Raw genomic sequence first — 19,519 nt, 5'->3', positions numbered from 1 at the left:
GTGTTGGGTTTTCTCTCTAACAGGATGGTGAGCTCTTCAAAGACGTTCCTCTGTCTACCCATTCACCTGTCCCTTACTCCTGAAAGAGCCTCCGAAAATACCCTGTGATACTTTTTTTTTTTTTTTTTTTTAATTTTTTTTTTTTCAACGTTTATTTATTTTTGGGACAGAGAGAGACAGAGCATGAACGGGGGAGGGGCAGAGAGAGAGGGAGACACAGAATCTGAAACAGGCTCCAGGCTCTGAGCCATCAGCCCAGAGCCTGATGCGGGGCTCGAACTCACGGACCGTGAGATCGTGACCTGGCTGAAGTCGGACGCTTAACCGACTGCGCCACCCAGGCGCCCCAACCCTGTGATACTTTAGAGCAGTGTTTCTTAGAAAGTCATGGTCCTCCAACGACATCCTCTGACATCGGATACAAATACGGCATCCTGGGACTTGCCCGTAACTGTGAGATCACAATCCGTACAAGAAGGTCTGGAAGCTGAATGTTCTAGAAGCTTCACGGATGACACATTTGGACACACGTGCTTGTGAACCTGCTGAGCTAGTGCAGAGGGTCCGCCTGTCTCCATATGGTCAGAGTTAGGTGAAATGGACCCCATCTGAAGGTTCCCGAAAATTGTGAAAGGTTTGCTGTTTCCTTAGAACTTTTATTCAGCTTCAAAAAAGAATCACAGCTGCATAAAGTTAGATTCTGAAGACAGACTGCTTGAGTTTTAAATCTCAGCTCTGCTGCTTACTCCCTGTAAGACCTTGGACAAGTTACTAGCCTCTATGTGCCTTGATCTCCCCATCTGTAACGTAGGTGTAACAATAATCTCTACCCCATAGAATTGTGAGGATTAAATGCATTTGTGAGTGTGAAGCACTTAGGATAGTGGCTGGTACATAGGAAGCAGTCATAAATGTAAGCAATTATTATCTGGTCCTATTGGGTTTGTTTTTTTGTTTTATTTAAAAAAATTTTTAGTGTTTATTTACTTTTGAGAGAGAGAGAGAGGAGAGAGAGCATGAGCAGGGGAGGGGCAGAGAGAGAGGGAGACACAGAATCCAAAGCAGGTTCCAGGCTCTGAGCTGTCAGGACAGAGCCTGACACGGGGCTCGAACTCACGGACTCTAAGATCATGACCTGAGCCAAAGTCGGACGCTCAACCGACTAAGCCACCCGGGTGTCCCTGGTCCCATTGAGTTTATAGAGGAAGAAATGCAAGTTCAGTGTGGGAAGGTATGCACACCGTTCAGGGCTCCATGAGAACTAGAATCCAGGACCCCGTATTCTCACTGTGGAACACTTTCTGCTTTTCTCCTTTCTTTTCCTTCCCTTTTCTGCAATTAAGAAATTTGATGCTCAGCCACTAAGAATGATCTGAACGTGCTTTTTAAGAGCAGGTCCATGGGGAAAACAAAAAAGTCTAAGTACCATTTGGAGAACTAAATACCATTTGAGTGCCGCTGGGACGTGTTCAGCCGGAGCCCAGGGAAGAAGCCACAGTCAGAGGCTATGAAGACAAAGGACTCCATGGGAGCATCGTACCCACTTCTTTTACAAACCATAGAACTGAGGTCCCCACGGGAGCAGTGACATGTCTGCAGTCCCAGGCTGTGATTTCAAACACACCCGACTCCTCTTCCAGTGCTCTGGCCCCTCTCGACCCCGACCGCGGGACGGATGTCTCGTGCGGGAAGGAGCTGCCCATCTGACTCCCTGCATTGGACACTTTTGCCGACTCCAAGGTGCTCAGATCTGCTGGCCCAGCTTCCTGCGACCCCTCTGCCGACTGACAGTATCCATTGGCTCGCAGTTCCATGCTTTTGTGAGCCAGGCATGGAATAAACCGAGTCGGAGGGATAGGACTTTGATGGGGAGGACTTTCTCAGATTCCTCTAAATCACATAGGGCAAAGCATTTAAGATGATGCGATCCTTGGCCTTTCTACGACTTCCTCCAAGCGTGGGGAGCACAGACAGGTACCTCCTTATCACTTGTAACAAGCGGCAGTGATCGTAGCTGTCTCCTGGCCACCCGTCCTGTATAGATCTCCGGCGACAGTCTGGGCTGCAACCTAAGGATTCCCATCAGGCACTTCTTCTCCTCAAATATAATTCTTTTCAGCCCATAACAGTCCGCCCTCCTCAGCACACTTCCTACTCACGCTCCCTCTCACCCCGGGTGCGACTCGGGGTCCACGTTTCTGGTTGGGATGCAGAGAAGAGAGGGTTGGCTTGAGCCGGCAGGAGAGCCAGGGCCTGGTGCCTGGAAACGACTCAGCATCTTGCCCTTGTTACTAATAATCCTCCCCAAATCACCGAATGGTTTCTAGGCATTAAAGTTATCGTTTGCCATAAACCCCTTGTCTGTTTTCTGGAGAGTTTAATATATTGCAGGAAGTTTCACCCATAAAAGGTGACGGCTGTGCTCCTGCGAGCGGGCTGGGCGTCTGTAACTTATGACCTTCATAAATGTGAGTGGGTCTCGCGAGCGGGCCCATCAGTCTTTGGAGTAATTCTGCTTCGTAGTAAAATATTTTACTGTGCGTGCTCCCGTCAGCATTTGCCTCCGTGGTGAGGAGATGTCCCATTTTCGCTGCCTCTTCCTCCTTCCTCTGGCTCCATTTTCCATGATCCCACTTCCAGACGTCAATTTGAGACCCAGAGAATCATCTTGGCTTCTTCAGGGCCACAGCTCAGCTCAGTGCGAGGGGTTGCTGTCCTGGGAAAGCGGCTGCATCGATAGAACATTATTTATCACGCTGATGCTGGGCGTGCTTTTTTTCCCTTACAGAACTGCAGGAAATCTACCAAGAAAAGGCATCACCCGAACCAGGGAGAGTCCTTCACTCTCAAACGAGACTGTGTGCATGAAGGTGCTTTGCAGGTTGCAGAGTCATCTAGAAGCCTGTGAATTTCTCGTTGCCCTGATGGAATACAGGAGTTAGCATTCCACATCATAGTCCTAGACACCTAGATAGGCTTTATCGGATTCACTGCCTGCATCTAACGCTGGCTCAGAAAGGCGCCAAACACCCTCCAGGCATCATGGAGCAGTGGGGAGGACGGTCCTCTCGGGGAATTCAAGTCTCCCCTCCATCCTGCAAATTACTCATCTTCTCTGTGCCTCAGTTTCCAAAGGTGTAAAATTTCTATAACATCTCCACTGCGATGTTGTTGAAAAGAGCAAACTAAATATTCCTATAAACAGCAAGAAACTCCAGAATGGCCAAGAGATAATGGTATTATGGTAAGAAACAATGGAGGGGTGTAGACTTAAAGGAAATGAAGCTGAGTGGGAAATGAGCCAGTTAATGAAAAGGATTTAAGAGAGAAAGAAGTCGCTAAATATAGTAAATGGAACACGTGGCTCCTGTGATCGGGTGCCATAGTACTGCAGGGGGGTGGGTACTGGGAACTGAGAGCCAGCGTGACCGGCTTGCTGGGGACGGCAAGGGTGGCCCATCTGCCCGGCAACATGCTGCTCCCAGATATTGTCCATAGCATGGCCTCCAGGCAATGCAATTCATTTTCAGTTCAAAAAATAGTTATTGAATGCCCAGTACACCAGCACTTCTGTGGGTTTTTGAGTTATGTCAGTGAACAACACAAAGATCCCTACCCTTGAGGAGCTTATCATATGGAGGGGGACATTATCTGTTCCCTGTGCCCACTGGATGAACAGTTACCAAACACAAAATGGAGCTAGAGGGACAGATGCAGTCCTTTGGTCCCCCTTGTCCCCCAAGCAGACACTCAGGGAGGTTTGTAAAAACTGCATCTGTGGGTCATTGAACGAGAGAGTTCATCAGACTCCAAGGGGCTCTGCAAGTTCATCCTTCCTCTTTCCCTCCCTCATCTCTCTCAGTATGTGCATCATCTCTGAACTGTAGGTCACGTTTTGTTCTAAAATAGACCAATAGGAGAAGCTCACTCCATTGGTGGCTAGTATGGCTGTGTTTAGAGTTCATCTTCAACCTGCTTCTGAGGGATGTTTCATGAGTTCCCAGGATCACTTAGAGCAGGGAGATAGAGTCGGGAGCAGAAAGGAGTGGGGGAAAACTTGAGAAATGTTGGGGTGCAGAAATGTTGGGGTGCAGAAATGTTGGGGTTTCCCTGGGAAAGATCACTGATAAATGGCATTTTAAAGACTGTCCTGCAGCCTCCTCATGATTCAGCAGCTGTCACTTACCTCTCTTTGAGAAGCCGTGTTGCTGAGAAGACAAACATATATTCTGTAATTCGCAATCTGTCTGAGCAATTACTTACATTGGTCAGCTATTGCTGTGTAACAACCACAGGATCTCAGGGACATGCAGCAATAAACATTTATGTTGCTCACCTCTCCTGAGGCTGTCCAGAGGTTGGCCGATACAGGCTGGGCTCAGTCGCTCTGGTCTTTAGAAACAGGTTTGACAGTGAATTTTAAATTCAGTTGCATTTGGGGATGGGCTGGAGTTGCTCTTTTTGGACTGTTTTAGAATATAATATGACCTGTGATACACACTGGGAGTGGGGTAGAAAAGGAGGAAGAAATGAAGGATGGAAAGAAGGGAGGATGATAGAAGGGAGGGAGGGAGGAAGGAAGGAAGGAAGGAAGGAAGGAAGGAAGGAAAATACAGACAGAAAGAGAGAAAGACAGAAAGAGAAGGAAGGAAGGAAGGAAAGAAGGAAGGGAGGGAGGCAGGGAGGGAGGAAAAGACAGACAGAAAGAGAGAAAGATAGAGAAGGAAGGAAGGAAGGAAGGAAGGAGGAAGGAAGGAAGGAAGGAAAAGACAAATAGAAAGAGAGAAAGGTAAGGAAGGAAAGAAGGAAGGAAGAAAGGAAGGAAGGAAAAAACAGAAAAAGAGAAAGAAAAATAGAGAAGGAAGGAAGGAAGGAAGGAAGAGAGGGAGGGAGAAAGGAAGTTAGTTACTTCTGAGAACAACTGAACCAATCTGTGTTTTAATGAGCTTTCCAGGTGATTCTGATGCTAAAGTTCAAGAACCATTGCTCTAATTTGCAGATTAGATCTCTCATCCTTCTTGGACCATCAGCTAGATAGGACAATGGCAGAGGCACAAGAGGGAGGGCAGAAATGTGCAACCTCTCTTAAGGCTTAGGTGAGGAATTGGCCACTGATAGAGTATATGTCCACATTCCATTGCCAAAGTGATACTTATGACCAAGGTCATGGATCCAGGGAAGGGTGAAGAATTGGGGTCAGGAATCCAGTCTACTAAAGAACTCAGCAAAAACAACATTGGTGTAGCACTTTATTGTCTATAATGTTCTTTCACCTCATAACAATACTCAGAGGTAGGAGGTGTCTCCATTTGACTCCTTCATCGGAAAGAAAGAAAGTCTTTAGATGTTGAGGTCAAAGTCACATAATTGATAAAACCTAGGTCTCTCATCTCCAAGTTTGAAGCTATTTCCACTGCATCAAACTTCTAGACCATCAGTTCATAAAAGCAGGCTCTGGATCTCTTTTGTGATCAAAAACCTTTCCAATGCACAGGGTGGTAAATACTTTACAGTCCTTATGGACCCAGGCAGGGTGAGTACCAAAAACGTAAGAATGCATTTTCACCCATACTAGACAGCTAGCTCTATTCATCAGGCTTCAAAGTCCAAGTTTCTTTTGCTTCTGGTGCTTGCCCATGGCTTGAGGTCCAAACTTCCATTAGCCTTCCCTTCCATACCCTATGTCCTCAAAATTTGTGCAAGCTAATTTTTCTATAGGAAAATTACTTTGACAAACCTCCAAGGGACTATGATCTTTCTGGAATGTCAGAAGACAGGATGGAGTGGGCTGGCCAAGAGCACAGAAAGAAAACTGCCAACAAGCAGCGTTTTCTTGTACAGCTGAAGATTCATTCCGTGGAAGAAAGCAAGCTCACAAATAAAACATGGTGGAGAGGACGTGATGTTTCTTGGTGCCATTGCTATAGAATTCATAGCCTGTCAGATATGTTGTCAGCCAAAGTCAAAGGGATATTTTAGTGAGAGCCTTTGATGACTTAAAAAGTCTAATTAAGAAATGTTTTTGATCAGACAGATTTTTATTAGAAGCATTTCAACAGATTAAACCTGAAAAAAAATGTCTTAGACAACTCTTATGAGAAGGTTGGCTCAACGAAAAAGATTCTTATGGTTTCTACCTTTATTTGTAAGGCAATCATCTTCGTCCCTCTCTCCTTTCCTGCCCAGCTCCCAGTTACCCCCCCCTCCCCTGACTACCTGACAATTTAAGACACCTGAGGAGCAATAGGAGAAAAATATGACTGTGCCTTCAAGTGTGATCTATAGGGAGCCCTGGCTGCACACCTTAATTATTGCTAACAAAGTAACATTTTAATAGCTTTAGGTTGAAATTGATGAGCCCTCCTGTTCACTGGAAGTCTTGCAAAGACATGACATGACATCTTGTAGGAAAAAAAAAGGAAGGACACTGTGGTGTTAAAGAACTGTTTCTATGTGCAATGGTCAGTTAAAAAAAAGTGTATTGTCCTTGGTCAGCAACTTTTCCCAAAGAACTCAGAGTCCATTACAGCCCATATGCTCACCTAATTTATTTCCATCTTTCTATAAATAGGATGCAAATATTATTCTCTCCTTTTACAGAAGAATAAGCTGAAGAGAGGCACCATGGAGAGACAGCACACAGTCTTCTAGCAAGGGAAAGGTGAGCTGTTAAACAGGGGATTCTAAATTCCTTAAGGCCAGTGACTTCTCTACCTATTTCTATTATGGTGCTGGTTGTAAATGGTGGGTGTGGGTGACATACTAGATGGTTGAGGGGACTCCAAGGAAATAAGAGAAGGGGACTTAGCCTCTAGCCCCACGATAGATCTGCTAAAGTTTCAATGTTCAGTGAGAATGACCATCTTGGGCACTTAATAGCTCTTCAACCCATCATAAGCCTTTGAAGAACGCTCCTTTTTAATAATTCCAATTAATATACACAGTGGCTACGGTTCCTCAGACCACTCACCTAGTCCACGGCATCTATAACCTCCCCTGGCATCCATGGTGGTGTTTGATCTTGTCTTTGGTCCATGGGAGGCATGCCATAGCCTCCCCAGAACCCAACCACAAGGCCTCTTCAGGTCTGCTGACTCTCTTTATGCTACTTCAAAGATTCTCTCAAGAAGCATCTAAGACCACATCAATTATTGTTCCAAACTACTATGGGATCACAGGAAAATTGATAGGGTGATTGCAGAGTCCTCTCTTCTTCCTCCTCCTCCTCTTCTTCTTCTTCTTCTTCTTCTTCTTCTTCTTCTTCTTCTTCATCTTCCTCTACTATGGCAGTTGGGCACTTCAAGAAAGCTTTTAAGGGGTGTGACTTCACATCCTGAGGAGAAAGAGTAGGGGTGAATGGGATGCAGAGATGCTTCCTAAGGACCTAGAGTAATGTCTAATTCTGTCCTCCTCTCTGGCTCCCCGCTGTCTTCCCAAAGACATTAGGTGTCCTCTATGAGGGCAAGTAGGTTCCATATGTCTTTTAAATCAATTGATAGACATAATTTTTATTCCCTATAGCTTTAAGGATCTTACTTTTATTCCTGAAAAGCCAGTTTCCCAGAATTCAACATCCTACATCTTCCCCCCGCCCTCCAAATAATGAATTTGAAAGGTATGTCTTCATTTGTTCAGGCTTCTATAACAAACTACTACAGTGTAGGCAGCTTATAAACAACAAAAATTTATTTCTCACTCTTCTGGAAGCTAGGAATTCTAAGACCAACGTGCTGGCGAATCGGTGTCTGGTGAGAGCTTACTTCCTTGTTCACAGACCGTGTCCTTGTATGGCAGGAGGGGTGAAGGAGCTCTCCAGGGTCTCTTTTATAAGGGACTAATCCCACTCATGAGGTCTCCGCCCTCAAAATCTAGTCACCTCCTGAAGGCCCCACTACTTTCATCACATTGGGAGTTAGGATTTCAACCTAGAAATTTTGAGGACTCTCGGTCCATAACACAGTATCTATTTAAGAGAACCAAAGCCTAACTTGAACTTTTCTCCCTTTTGCCTTGCCCTTTTGCATCCTGGGTGGGGAGTAAAGAATACTTCACTGCTGTCTGAGTCGGGGAGGGAGGAAGGTGGGAGGATTACATACCAAGGAAGGTGGTAGGGCGGTACATCAAACTGTTCTCCCACATCATTGCAAATTTGTTCCCGTCACTAAAGGAAAGGCAGGACAAATCCAGAGAGAGGAGAAATAGGGGTGCTCTCTTTCTCAAGAATTAACCACCCTGTAAGAGGGGAAAAAAATGGGTGTGATGAGAAAGGAGAGCAGCAGGAGGGAAAGAAGAGAAAGTAAAGAGCTATTAAAACATGCTGGGTCTTTTAGCAGGTATTGTTTTGTCATATAGGCATACAGTCATAAACATAATTCAATAATAAATAGCTTCCTGGTGAATAATATTGAGCTGAGGCTTATTTAGGGAGCCCCAATACACCTCAGTCAAATTCATATCATATCACATTACACGTCGCACTCAGTATGTATAAATAACAGTGTGTAAATGCTGAAAGCATTATGTGATAGCAGATGGGGGGAGGTCCTGGAATTGGTTGCAAGGAGTGAGGGTGGGGGGCAGAGAGATTAAAGAAATGTAGCCCAGCCTATTAACATAAGGGCAGTAGAGAACGTAGGCATACCTAACGTCTTTTGCAGAAATAGATCTGAAACTGTTAGATGCTTGGCAGAGCAAAGTGATGAAGTCTCGAAGACAAATAACCTTGAAAGTGTGCTAGGTATTTTGGATGCGGTTAAGGATGATAGCTTTTGGCCAGGACTGGAGATGACCCTTCTCGGATCCTTAGTCTGGGCTATGACACTGGAGTGGCTCTGTATATAAGATTTCTTCATCTTCTGCAGAGAAAAAAATATATTCAAAAAATGTTTATTTTTGAGAGAGAGAGTGAGCATGAGCAGGGGAGGAGCAGAGAGAGGGAGACAAAAGATCCCAGGTGGGCTCTGTGCTGACAGCAGAGAGACTGATGCAGGGCTCGAACTCAGGAACTGTGAGATCATGACCTGAGCTGAAGTTGGACTCTTAACCAACTGAGCCACCCAGGCACCCCGAGAAAAAATTACTCTTAAAGCATCTCTGGAACTTCCAAGGAAGAAATCTATGGGTATCAAGATTCAAACCACTCTAAAGAATCAATGCATCATACAGGACAGGAGCTTCTAATATGCACATGTAAAATAAATGAGTGTAGTTTTATTTTCTTTTTTAATTTTAGAACTCTTTTTTATCCAGCTACACAAACTAAAAAGTACACGAATCATACATATGAAGACCAGTAAATAATCACAATGAACAATTGGATTATTTAAAGACAATTACCCACATCAAAACAACAGAACATTTCCAGGATCTCAAAGTCAATCATCTTGCCCCTTCTGAATCGCTATCTCCTACTCTTCTCCCAAAGGTTAATCCTGTTCTGACTCCTAATGCTATAGACTAGTTTTTACTGTTCCAGGACATTATATTAATAAACTCTTATGACATATAGCATTTTGTATTTCTTTCAACATTATGCTGCCTGCCATTTGTGCATTCTCTTTGCTGTAGAGTATTCCAGTATAGTAATAGACAATAATTTATCCATGCATTCTGCTATTCATGGACATTTAGGGGTTGCTCTAATTTTTAGCTATCACAAAGAATACTGCTGTCAACATTCTTGTACATATCTTTTTGTGCACATACATACATTTGGGGGAAGAGTATACACCTAGCATTGGGGTATACACATGCAGAACTTGAATAGACTCAACCAAACTGTTCTCTAAGCGCTTGTACCAATTTATACTCCCAATAAAAATGTGTAAAAGTTCTGACAGCCCCACATCTTCTGTGGTAGGTTCAGTTTTGAAAACATTTTTCACAAACTTGTCATACATTTTCATTCAATAATACGTTGTTTTATTTTTGTTATATTAAATATAACTTATTGTCAAATTGGTTTCCATACAACACCCAGTGCTCATCCCCACAGGTGCCCTCCTCAATGCCCATCACCCACTTTCCCCTCTCCCCCAACCCCCATCCACCCTCAGTTTGTTCTCAGTATTTAAGAGTCTCTTATGGTTTGCCTCCTTCCACCTCTGTAACTTTTTCCCCCCTCCCCCTCCCCCCTGGTCTTCTGTTAAGTTTCTCAGGATCCACATATGAGTGAAAACATATGGTATCTGTCTTTCTCTGCCTGACTTACTTCACTTAGCATAACACTCTCCAGTTCCAACCACGTTGCTACAAATGGCCAGATTTCATTCTTTCTCATTGCCAAGTAGTATTCCATTGTATATATAAACCACAACTTCTTTATCCATTCGTCAGTTGATGGACATTTAGGCTCTTTCCATAATTTGGCTTTTGTTGAAAGTGCTACTATAAACATTGGGGTACAAGTGCCCCTATGCATCAGCACTCCTGTATCCCTGGGGTAAATTCCTAACAGTGCTACTGCTGGGTCATAGGGTAGGTCTATTTTTAATTTTTTGAGGAAGCTCCACACTGTTTTCCAGAATGGCTGCACCAGTTTGCATTCCCACCAACAGGGCAAGAGGGTTCCCGTTTCTTCACCTCCTCGCCAGCATCTACAGTCTTCTGATTTGTTCATTTTAGCCAGATGAGTGTAGTTTTAAAAGGAACCAATCTTAATTACAATTAAAAACTGTAGATTTTGCTGTAGCCTGGGTTCCCCAGAAAGCAGAGCATCAGTCAAAAGCCTAAGTGCTACCACTTTATTAAAAGTGCAGTCCCCCAGAAGCAAAAGGGAGGGAAGATGGGGCAGGACAGGGCAGGAGGAGGCAATTCGAGGGGTGTCCAAGCTCTTGGTGTCAGGGGCAACTGACCAACTGACTGCTGGGTCTCCCGGAACCATCTCCTGAGGCACCACGTGAGTAGTTGCTTCTTAGGATACTCCCTCTCGGTGGAGGAAGGGAGAAGAGTCCACCTGCTGGCTCCCTTCTCCCGTTAGACACAGGGCCATCTCATTGGGGAGTGAACCTGGTGCTTCTTGGTGGCTTATGTTTCAGCAACAACAAAGAAGTCCCGAGGCAGGAGGTGAAAGGAAGCAGCACAGAGGGCTCCGGGCATGAACAAACCTGCTTCAACTTGTAAGGCATGAAACCAGGGCGGCCATTGCCACAGCCAAGAGTACCAGGGATCGGGGAGGCTGAAAGGATCTCATGGGCGCTTAAAAGTAATTGTTTGTCTCAGTCTGTTCAGGCTTCTGTAAAAAAAAAAAAAAAAAATACCATATACCAGGAGGCCGAAACAGTCAATATTTATTTCTCACAGTTTTGGGGGCTGAAAGTCCAAGACCAAGGTGCTGGCAGATTCAGTGTCTATGACAAGCCTGCTTCCCGGTATATAGATGGCTGTCTTCTCACTGTGACCTCACGCGGCAGAAGGGGCAAGAGAGGTGTCTGAGGCCTCTTTTATGAGGACATCGATCCACCCTCATGACCTCACGACCTCCCCAAGGCCTCACCCCCTAGTACCGTCACCTTGGGAATTAAGCTTCAACCTGTGACCTTTGAGGCACAAACATTCAGCCCGTAACACTGTGACTGTCTCTTAAGATTGAGCTTTACATTTTTCTCAGGTAAGAGAAAGGGCTTGTCAGGAGTGTGGGTACTCATCAAAAACAGGAAGTATTACCCAGGAATTCTTAATAGTAACTAAAGAAGTGTGTGGATCAAATGTCCGTCACTCTCTGGATGGGTGGGCGTAAGGGGGTCTCGAGGAGACCCATTTGGACAGTGATCTTGTTGAGCAGTAAATGATATCCTGATAATTCACAATAACAGCTGATATTTATAGAGAGTCAGCATTGTTTTAAGAGTTCTGCTTTGTAATGAGCTTTATTGTTAATTGTTTTTAATGTTTGTTTATTTTTGAGAGGCAGAGAGACACAGAACGTGAGCAGGGGAGGGGCAGAGAGAGAAGGAGACACAGAGTCCGGAGCAGGCTCCAGGCTCTGAGCTGTCAGCACAGACCCCGACCAGGGGCTTGGACTCACGAACCGTAAGATCATGACCGGAGCCGAAATCCGAGGCTTACCTGACTGAGCCACCCAGGCGTCCCTGAGAGTTCTGCTTTGAATCCTTGCATTAATACTACTATATGTCAACAGAGACACAGAAACCAAATATCTTGTCCAAAGGCACACAGCAGCTAAGTGATAGAGTTCAGATTTGAATTCATGTGCTCTGACCCCAGAGCCCGTGCGTTTATCCATTATAGAAAGTTTTGACACTCGGCTAGAAGAGAAAATTGCAATTATTTCTCTTTTCCAAAGTTCATGTCTGCTTCTGAGAAGTCCTGAGGTTTTCCTGAAATGTAATTAAGATTATGCATGTTTCACAAATAATGCTTAAACACCATAACCTCCGGAAAACCATGCCAGTGCACAAGTTGCGATAAGGGAAAATACAACCCAACTTAAACCTGGTAACAAGAGCAGTGCTGGGGATTAACCATATGGCCCACAGCACCAGTCCAGAAAGCATCCCAGTGATTAAAGGGCATCTCGGGTGAGTGAGGAAACAGTTTCTTTCTCCCTAGGCCTGAGTGGTTTCACACAGTGAAAGCATAGCAGTGGTGGGGTTGGACTGAGGATGTTTCCAGAGGCTGAACAAAGTGCAGAAAGCCACACTCTGAGCCGGGGAAAATCTCAATTCCCAGCCCAGAGAACTTCCAACAGCAGATCTTGTTGTCTGCCTCGAATGTGTTTTTTTCATGCTCCACAGATGTCCTTTCTCATAAATTCAGAAGTATCTGCACGTCCCAAGGTGAGCTGGTATCTCCTTTTTATTGCCGGCAGTTTGCAGCAAGGATCTGACATTAAAAAAATATGGCGCTCCCTTTTGAGAGTGTGACCCTCTTTCTCAACTCTTTCCGCATCTTCTTCCAGTTCCCTCTGCTCTTTTCACCTTTGTGCTTCTGGTCAGCACGCATGGGGGCTCTAGAGACCCTTCCAGATACTTTGACTTCTTGCTCGATTGCAAAAGGATGAATTTCCTCTACAGATTGCCCCATAGGGACACTGCATAGGTCTAAGACTGAAAGAGCCTCTAGAGAACTTATTTTAGCTGTTTGCCAACTAACCCCTTTTGCCTGCTTCCTGGGAGAAACAACGCACATCGTCTCTACAGGAGGAAGCAGGAGAGACATCCATCTCAAAGGAAGTAGCTCAAAGGAAATTTATGATGCTGATCGGAAATTTAAGCCCCTTAACACAACTGCTGGGTTGTGAACAAGGGAGCAAATTTTTATCACCTCATGCCTGTGGCTTCCCTCAGCCCCCTTCCTGAGGGACAATGGCCATGGATCCAGTGGCCTCTCTGCCTCTCCCTGCTTAATGGCACTTGCTGTGGAGAATTTTGATAGATCACCAGTTCCGCTAACTTGAGCAGACTCGTGTGCTTTTAGATATATTCTTGTGGATATGCATAAAGGTACCATGTGGCTTGCAGGGGGTTTAGTTCTATACCTGCCCTCCATTTTCCCATTCTTCTTTCCAAGGGAACCCCTATATCTTTGGGTCTAGCAATGTCCCAGGTAAAAAAGACATTTTTAGTACACTATACCAGCAAAGAGTGGTCAGTTGACTGTATTCTGGCGATAGAGATGTCAACGGAATAGTTCAGAGGAACTTCTGAGAAAGCACCATACAACTGAGGGGGAGCCTGGAGCTCCTTTCTGCCCTTCTGTCTTTCTTCTTTTAGGTCTGAAACTTGAACATGAAGGCTGGAGCTTCAGCCGCCAAATTGAACTATGAGGCAATGTCGAGGGAGGGATTTTGAGCCAAATGTAGCAAAGAAGACAGATGAAGGATTTTAGTTTCCTGATAACTGAAGACCTGTCGTATGAGCCCTGAACTTCCTGCCTCTAAATTTACTTTATCCAAAACAGAAATAGGTTCTATCTTATTTTAGCTAGGGTTGTTTTGTTGGTCTATTCTGCATAGCAATACCCAGCCCTAACGATTCACTACCTCTGTGATGAGAATGTGTCAATAATGCTTTCTCCTAACTGGTGGATTCAAGTTTCTGCTGCTGTATTTGTTAATGTTCCTTAGGTGAAAAGTAACAATGACCACAAGAGCTAGCTTATGCAGGAAAGGGGAATCTCTTATGTCTCACAGAACCCAGGGCCATGGAGCCTCTGGAAAAAGCTGACTCCAAGAACCAGACAGCCATCTGGAATTGCTCTCTGTCCTTGCCCCTGTTCTCTTCCATGGATCTGCTTCTTCCTTCTGTCTTTCTGCAGGCCACTCCTCTCTGCTTCCTTGTACCCACTCCCTACTTCTGATTTTATGGCCCCCAAAGTGAGACAGATTCTCGCAGGTCCCGGTTTCCTGGGGGTAGAATTGTCATTAGCCCAGAAGAAAAGAGGTTCCTTGAAAGTTAAAGAAGCACTCCCAAAGCATTCACTACTCCTACACCAAATGGAAACCCGGTATAAATAAAAAAACAACCTGATATGGAAAATAACAGCAATAAAAACCCCCCAACATGTTAATGCCTGATTCTTCAGGCTAGAAAAGTTTTTGTCCAAACATTTAAGAAAAAAAAAAAAAATAGCACCACTCTTGCACAAACACATCCAGGAAACAGAATGAGGGAACATTTCCCAATCTTTTTGGATACAAGCATAACCTAATTCTCAAGTTTGACAGTGACTCTTCAAGGAAGAAAAATCAATAGCCCAATATAGTTCTCATAAATATAGATTCAAAATTCATTTGGAAAATATTAACAAATAGAATACAGTGAAATATAAAAGGGGGGGTTAACAGCGTCAAGTAGGATTGTTTCAGACATGGAAAGGCAGTTTAACATTACAAAATTAATTAGTGCAATGGACAACATTAATAGAAAAAGGGAGAAAATGCTATCATATCATGGGAGAAAACGTTATCTTGATAGATGCAGAGAAATCATTTGGCAAAATTCAATACTCCTTCATGAAAAACTCACAGCAAAAAAAAAGAACAGAATGGAACTTCTTTAATGTGATAATCTACAAAAAACCCTGTAGCAAATATCATGCCAATAATAACAATATTGAAAACTTAACCCCTGAGTTGGGAAATGAGGCAAAAATTCTGGCTCGCCTCGCTTTTATTCAACATTCCGATGGAGGCAGTAGCCATAGTAATAAGTCCAGGAAAAGAAATAAAAAGCATCCATATGAAAAGAAAGAAATAAAACTCTCATTTTTCATAGATGACATGATCGTTCATCTAGAAAATCCAAAATAGTGAACAAGTTATTAGAAGTATAAACGAATTCAGCCAAGTTGCAAATATAAGGCCAACATAAAAGAATTAGTCATATGCCGGCAACAAAAAAAAAATATGAAAGAACAAATTATAAAATATAACATCAAAATGTATCAAATGCTTATAAATAAATCTAGGGAAAGGTATACAAGACCACTCCACTGAAAAAAGACAAACTATTACTAGAGAAATGAATTAAATGGATGAGTTTACCCCATTCAGAGATTGGAGAATGCAGTGTGTCAATTTTCCCAAATTAATCTATAGATTTAATGAAGTTGTGCTCAAAATCCCAGCAGCCTTTTTTTTTAAATGAAATTTGAAAAGCTGAACATATGCAGTCCCAAAGACCAGAGAATTCTACTCCAGAGTGTATACCAACAGAAATCAGTACATTCGTTCATCGAATGTCAGAGAATAGAATGTTCACAGTAGTACCTTTACTACTCCAGCCTGGACACTACCTGGATGTCCGTTGATAATAGAACGAGAAATATATTGTTTGTTCACACAAAGGAATGTTAATTAGCAATGGAAGGAAATAATTCATAGATACATATAAAATATTGATGAATCTCACAAATCTCACATAAAGAGCAAGAAAGGCTAGACCAAAAAAGGAGGAAGATACACAGCTTTGGGCCAGTTATATAAAGTATAACGGAAACATCACTTCTACTGTCAGAAGCCAGGAGAGTGGTCACACTCGCGGTGAGGTGGTAACTGGAAGGAAACAGGGGAAGGTTTTCTGGGGGTGTTAGGAATGTCCTGTTTGTCTCTCTGAGTGCCACGTTTGTGGTATATTTAGTTTATAAAAATTCACTAGTTCTGTCTCATGTACACTTCTCTATTTTTATTGTCCTACTTCAGAGAAGATTTAAAAAACGATAAAATAAAAGCTAAACAAATACATACCTTTCATATGCTAACTACTGCTTCTCCTCAACTAGACTCTGTTTCTCCTTCTTTATTAACTTTTACTTTTTTTCATATTAAGTGTTAATTGTTTAAGCCACCACAAGTCATTTTTTAAAAAATCATGAACTGGGGTGCCTGGGTGGCGCAGTCCGTTAAGCGTCCGACTTCAGCCAGGTCACGATCTCGCGGTCCGTGAGTTCGAGCCCCGCATCAGGCTCTGGGCTGATGGCTCGGAGCCTGGAGCCTGTTTCCGATTCTGTGTCTCCCTCTCTCTCTGACCCTCCCCGTTCATGCTCTGTCTCTCTCTGTCCCAAAAATAAATAAAAAACGTTGAAAAAAAAAATAAAAAAAAAATCATGAACAAATAAAAGTGTAAGTATATTTTATTATTTGCAAAAAATATTTGCTACTGACATTCTACTTATTGCATTTAATTCAGTTTACAAAAAAAAACACAAAAAACAAAAAAAACAGGTGTGGTGTTTTAACGGGTGTGGTCTCTCTATATAAAGTGCCATGAAAATTGAGAAGTTGGTAAGGTTGTTTCCACTGGCTGTCCCTGTTCACCCCCACATCTCTGCCCTCAGCAGACTTTTGATCCTAAGGTCAGGGTGCCATGGCATTGACTCAGCCTTCCTTCTTCCCCAACCCCTCAGCCCGGACACACACATTTGTCCTTATCCATTCTCTCAGAGCCCTGCTCTGGGCTAGAACTAACCTAACCAACTTTTTAAAAAATGTTTATTTATTTATTTTTGAGAGAGAGAGAGAGAGAGAGAAGCACAAGCGGGAGAGGGGCAGAGAGAGAGGGAAACACAGAATCTGAAACAGTCTCCAGGCTCTGAGCTGTCAGTGCAGGGCCCGACTCTGGGCTTGAACTCACGAGTTGTGAGCTCGTGACCTGAGCCAAGGTCGGACACTGAACCGACAGAGTCACCCAGGCACCCTGCCTAACCAACTAATTAGAGCGTGAGAGCCAAGAACTGATAATGACTGGGTGTTTTATTTGTCTCAGAAGACAATTTTACTTTAATTTTGAACTTTTCCATCTAAAACTAGAAAAACGACAGATGGGAGAATGGTGAGCCCTTGGCTGGCCACTGGGGGACAGATTTTGGGAAGGCAGTTAGTCATGCCTACCATTCTTCAAAGCACAAGACCCAGGCAGCTAACTGCACATAAGCTCGTCCTGACCATTTTGTGACTTCTCTGGGGGTTTTCTTCAGTGAAAAGAAAGGGAGGGAGAGGAAAGGAAAGGAAAGGAAAGGAAAGGGAAGGGAAGAAAAGGGATGGGAAGAGAAAAGGAAAGGAAAGAAGAAAAGAAGAAAAAGGAAAAGAAAAGAAGAGAAAAGAAAGGAAAAGAAAAGCTGTCTTATCCCTTTTCTCTTAATGACAATTGTAACTTCTAAGTCACACTCTACTTGCTTCTTCCTTCAAAGCCCCCTCTTGAAATTACCCTGATTTAATAAACTGGGAGATTCTGTTGGGTTTGAGCATTGAACTTTTGCTCAGAAATTGAAAGAAGGACCTGCGTTTCATCAAGTTCTCCGCCAGAATCCAAATGGCAGCGGGACATATTCTGGGCAGTTCCCGTTTGATGTTTCTGAATAATCAACAAAGCAGACAAACCAGGGTTTATTAGCACTTTGTTCTTCTCAGAGGCACAGTGCCGAAGAAATGTCTTTTTTTTCCCCCTTTGGAAAAAATTTTACTAGTAACCATAGCAATAATAATTCCATCTCCGAGTGAAAATTATTATTGTTATCTTGGTTGGCAGCCCCAGTTTCTTTCCTGTCACAAGTAGACAGAAGGCAGACACTGTCTTGAAGTCTATAAAAGGCTCACCTAAGCAGGATGAAGAGCAGCTGTTTTCTCTCGCAGCCGAGAACAGAACCAGAGAAGAATGGCTTAGCCCTAGAATGGGGGGCTTCCGCAGGATGGGAGAAAGTGGTTCCTGGCAGTAGGCTGGATAGGTTGTCATGGGAGTTTGCAGAATCATCTTCCTTAGAAGCCTTTAAAAAGAGCTTAGATGATCTGTACCTAGAGCGGCAGATATATGCCCTTTTAATATCCCCTTGGAGGCCCGGCTGTGCCTTTACTGCCCTTCTGATAGCCGGCCCGCTTCACCACCGTCCGTAGCACCCGACCCAGGACGTGGGCTCTGTGAATGGGAACGAACGAGCGGGGTCAGGAGTTCGCATAGAATGACTTAGCAATGATCATATGCGGTCTACTGGTTTGTGGCTGGTCAAATATCGGCCCCGTGGTTATTTTCCTACAATCGTCTCATAAAACGAGATTTGGCCAGATGCGCACCATTTGGCCAAGGGAGGCTCTTTGAAGAATGACCGAGTCCAGCTCCCTTCTTCTGGATTGTTAACTTTGTCTGCTTGATTCTACACAGGCTTTTGAATAAGAAGGAAATGTTCTCCGGAGTGGGAGTGCGTGCTGTGTTTCAGAAATTACTCAAACATACGTGGAGAAAACAGTTTACAGAACGAACGTGAGCCAGAGTGAAATCCAGACGTCCCTTCTGCCAGCCCCACCGATTCTCTCCCATCGAAGGAATGTGCTAACCTTTTGAAAAGTGCTTTCGTTTAAAAAAGTAATGGTCAGAACCCTGCTCAGTCCTTCAGTAACCATATTTTACCTCACAGTTGACATTTATATGCCAGCGACTCATTCGTTACAAATTCTAATTGCGAGCAACAATCCAAAAAAGACAATGCAAAAGGCAAAAAGAGAAAAGGCTCAGAAACCCTTTGAGATCCCATCTAATTAAAAATGCAAATTAAGAAAGAAACCTCAAGTCATAAGTCCTGTTCCATCTTTTCAAAGGCACCAATTACCAGTGAGTCATTGTGAAAGGGACTGCCTTTAATTTTAAGTCAAATTTCTCAACAATATCCCATTGGCAGGAAATTAAAGCGACTGCCAGCTTAGTGGTACAATTAACACTTTGACCTTTGTTATCCAAACTTTATTCATTCTTGTTCTGTTTCTCTAAGCAATCACTAATGCAGACAATTTTCCACCGCATTTTTCTGAGGTCCCGAGAACATTTTGTTTTCTAGTGATAAGCAATCTCATCTCTGAACTAACGCACCCCTTTTCATGAAACCATATTGGGGGACATTCCAGAAAAGAACAAACTCCTTGATAGAATCTCTTTTCTAATAATGCTTCCGAAAGCAAGGTAGGAGAGTACGTTACTGCAGAACAAAGGTCCTCAGACAGGAGATACCGATCACCAAAGGACTCTTGCTAGACCTGAATCTGGCCATATGCTAATATGGATACATGTCATAC

General features: G+C 43.6%; 1 long non-coding RNA gene across 2 annotated transcripts; it reads left to right on the top strand.

Annotated features, from left to right (window-relative positions):
- The first annotated feature begins 519 nt into the window (after positions 1-519).
- LOC122212135 lies at positions 520-19,204 on the top strand. 2 transcript variants are annotated; one of them, XR_006199016.1, is made up of 3 exons: positions 520-807; positions 6,601-6,661; positions 18,615-19,204. It is a non-coding gene; the product is annotated as an uncharacterized LOC122212135 (long non-coding RNA). The 2 variants fall into 2 exon arrangements; XR_006199015.1 differs by having other exon boundaries at positions 520-751; positions 6,572-6,661; positions 18,615-19,203.
- The last annotated feature ends 315 nt before the right edge of the window (positions 19,205-19,519 follow it).

Source organism: Panthera leo, chromosome F3, assembly GCF_018350215.1.
Source record: "Panthera leo isolate Ple1 chromosome F3, P.leo_Ple1_pat1.1, whole genome shotgun sequence".
Classification (NCBI taxonomy): Eukaryota; Metazoa; Chordata; class Mammalia; order Carnivora; family Felidae; genus Panthera; species Panthera leo.
Note: the sequence above shows the minus strand (reverse complement) of the source record. Positions and strands in the feature narration are given on the sequence as shown.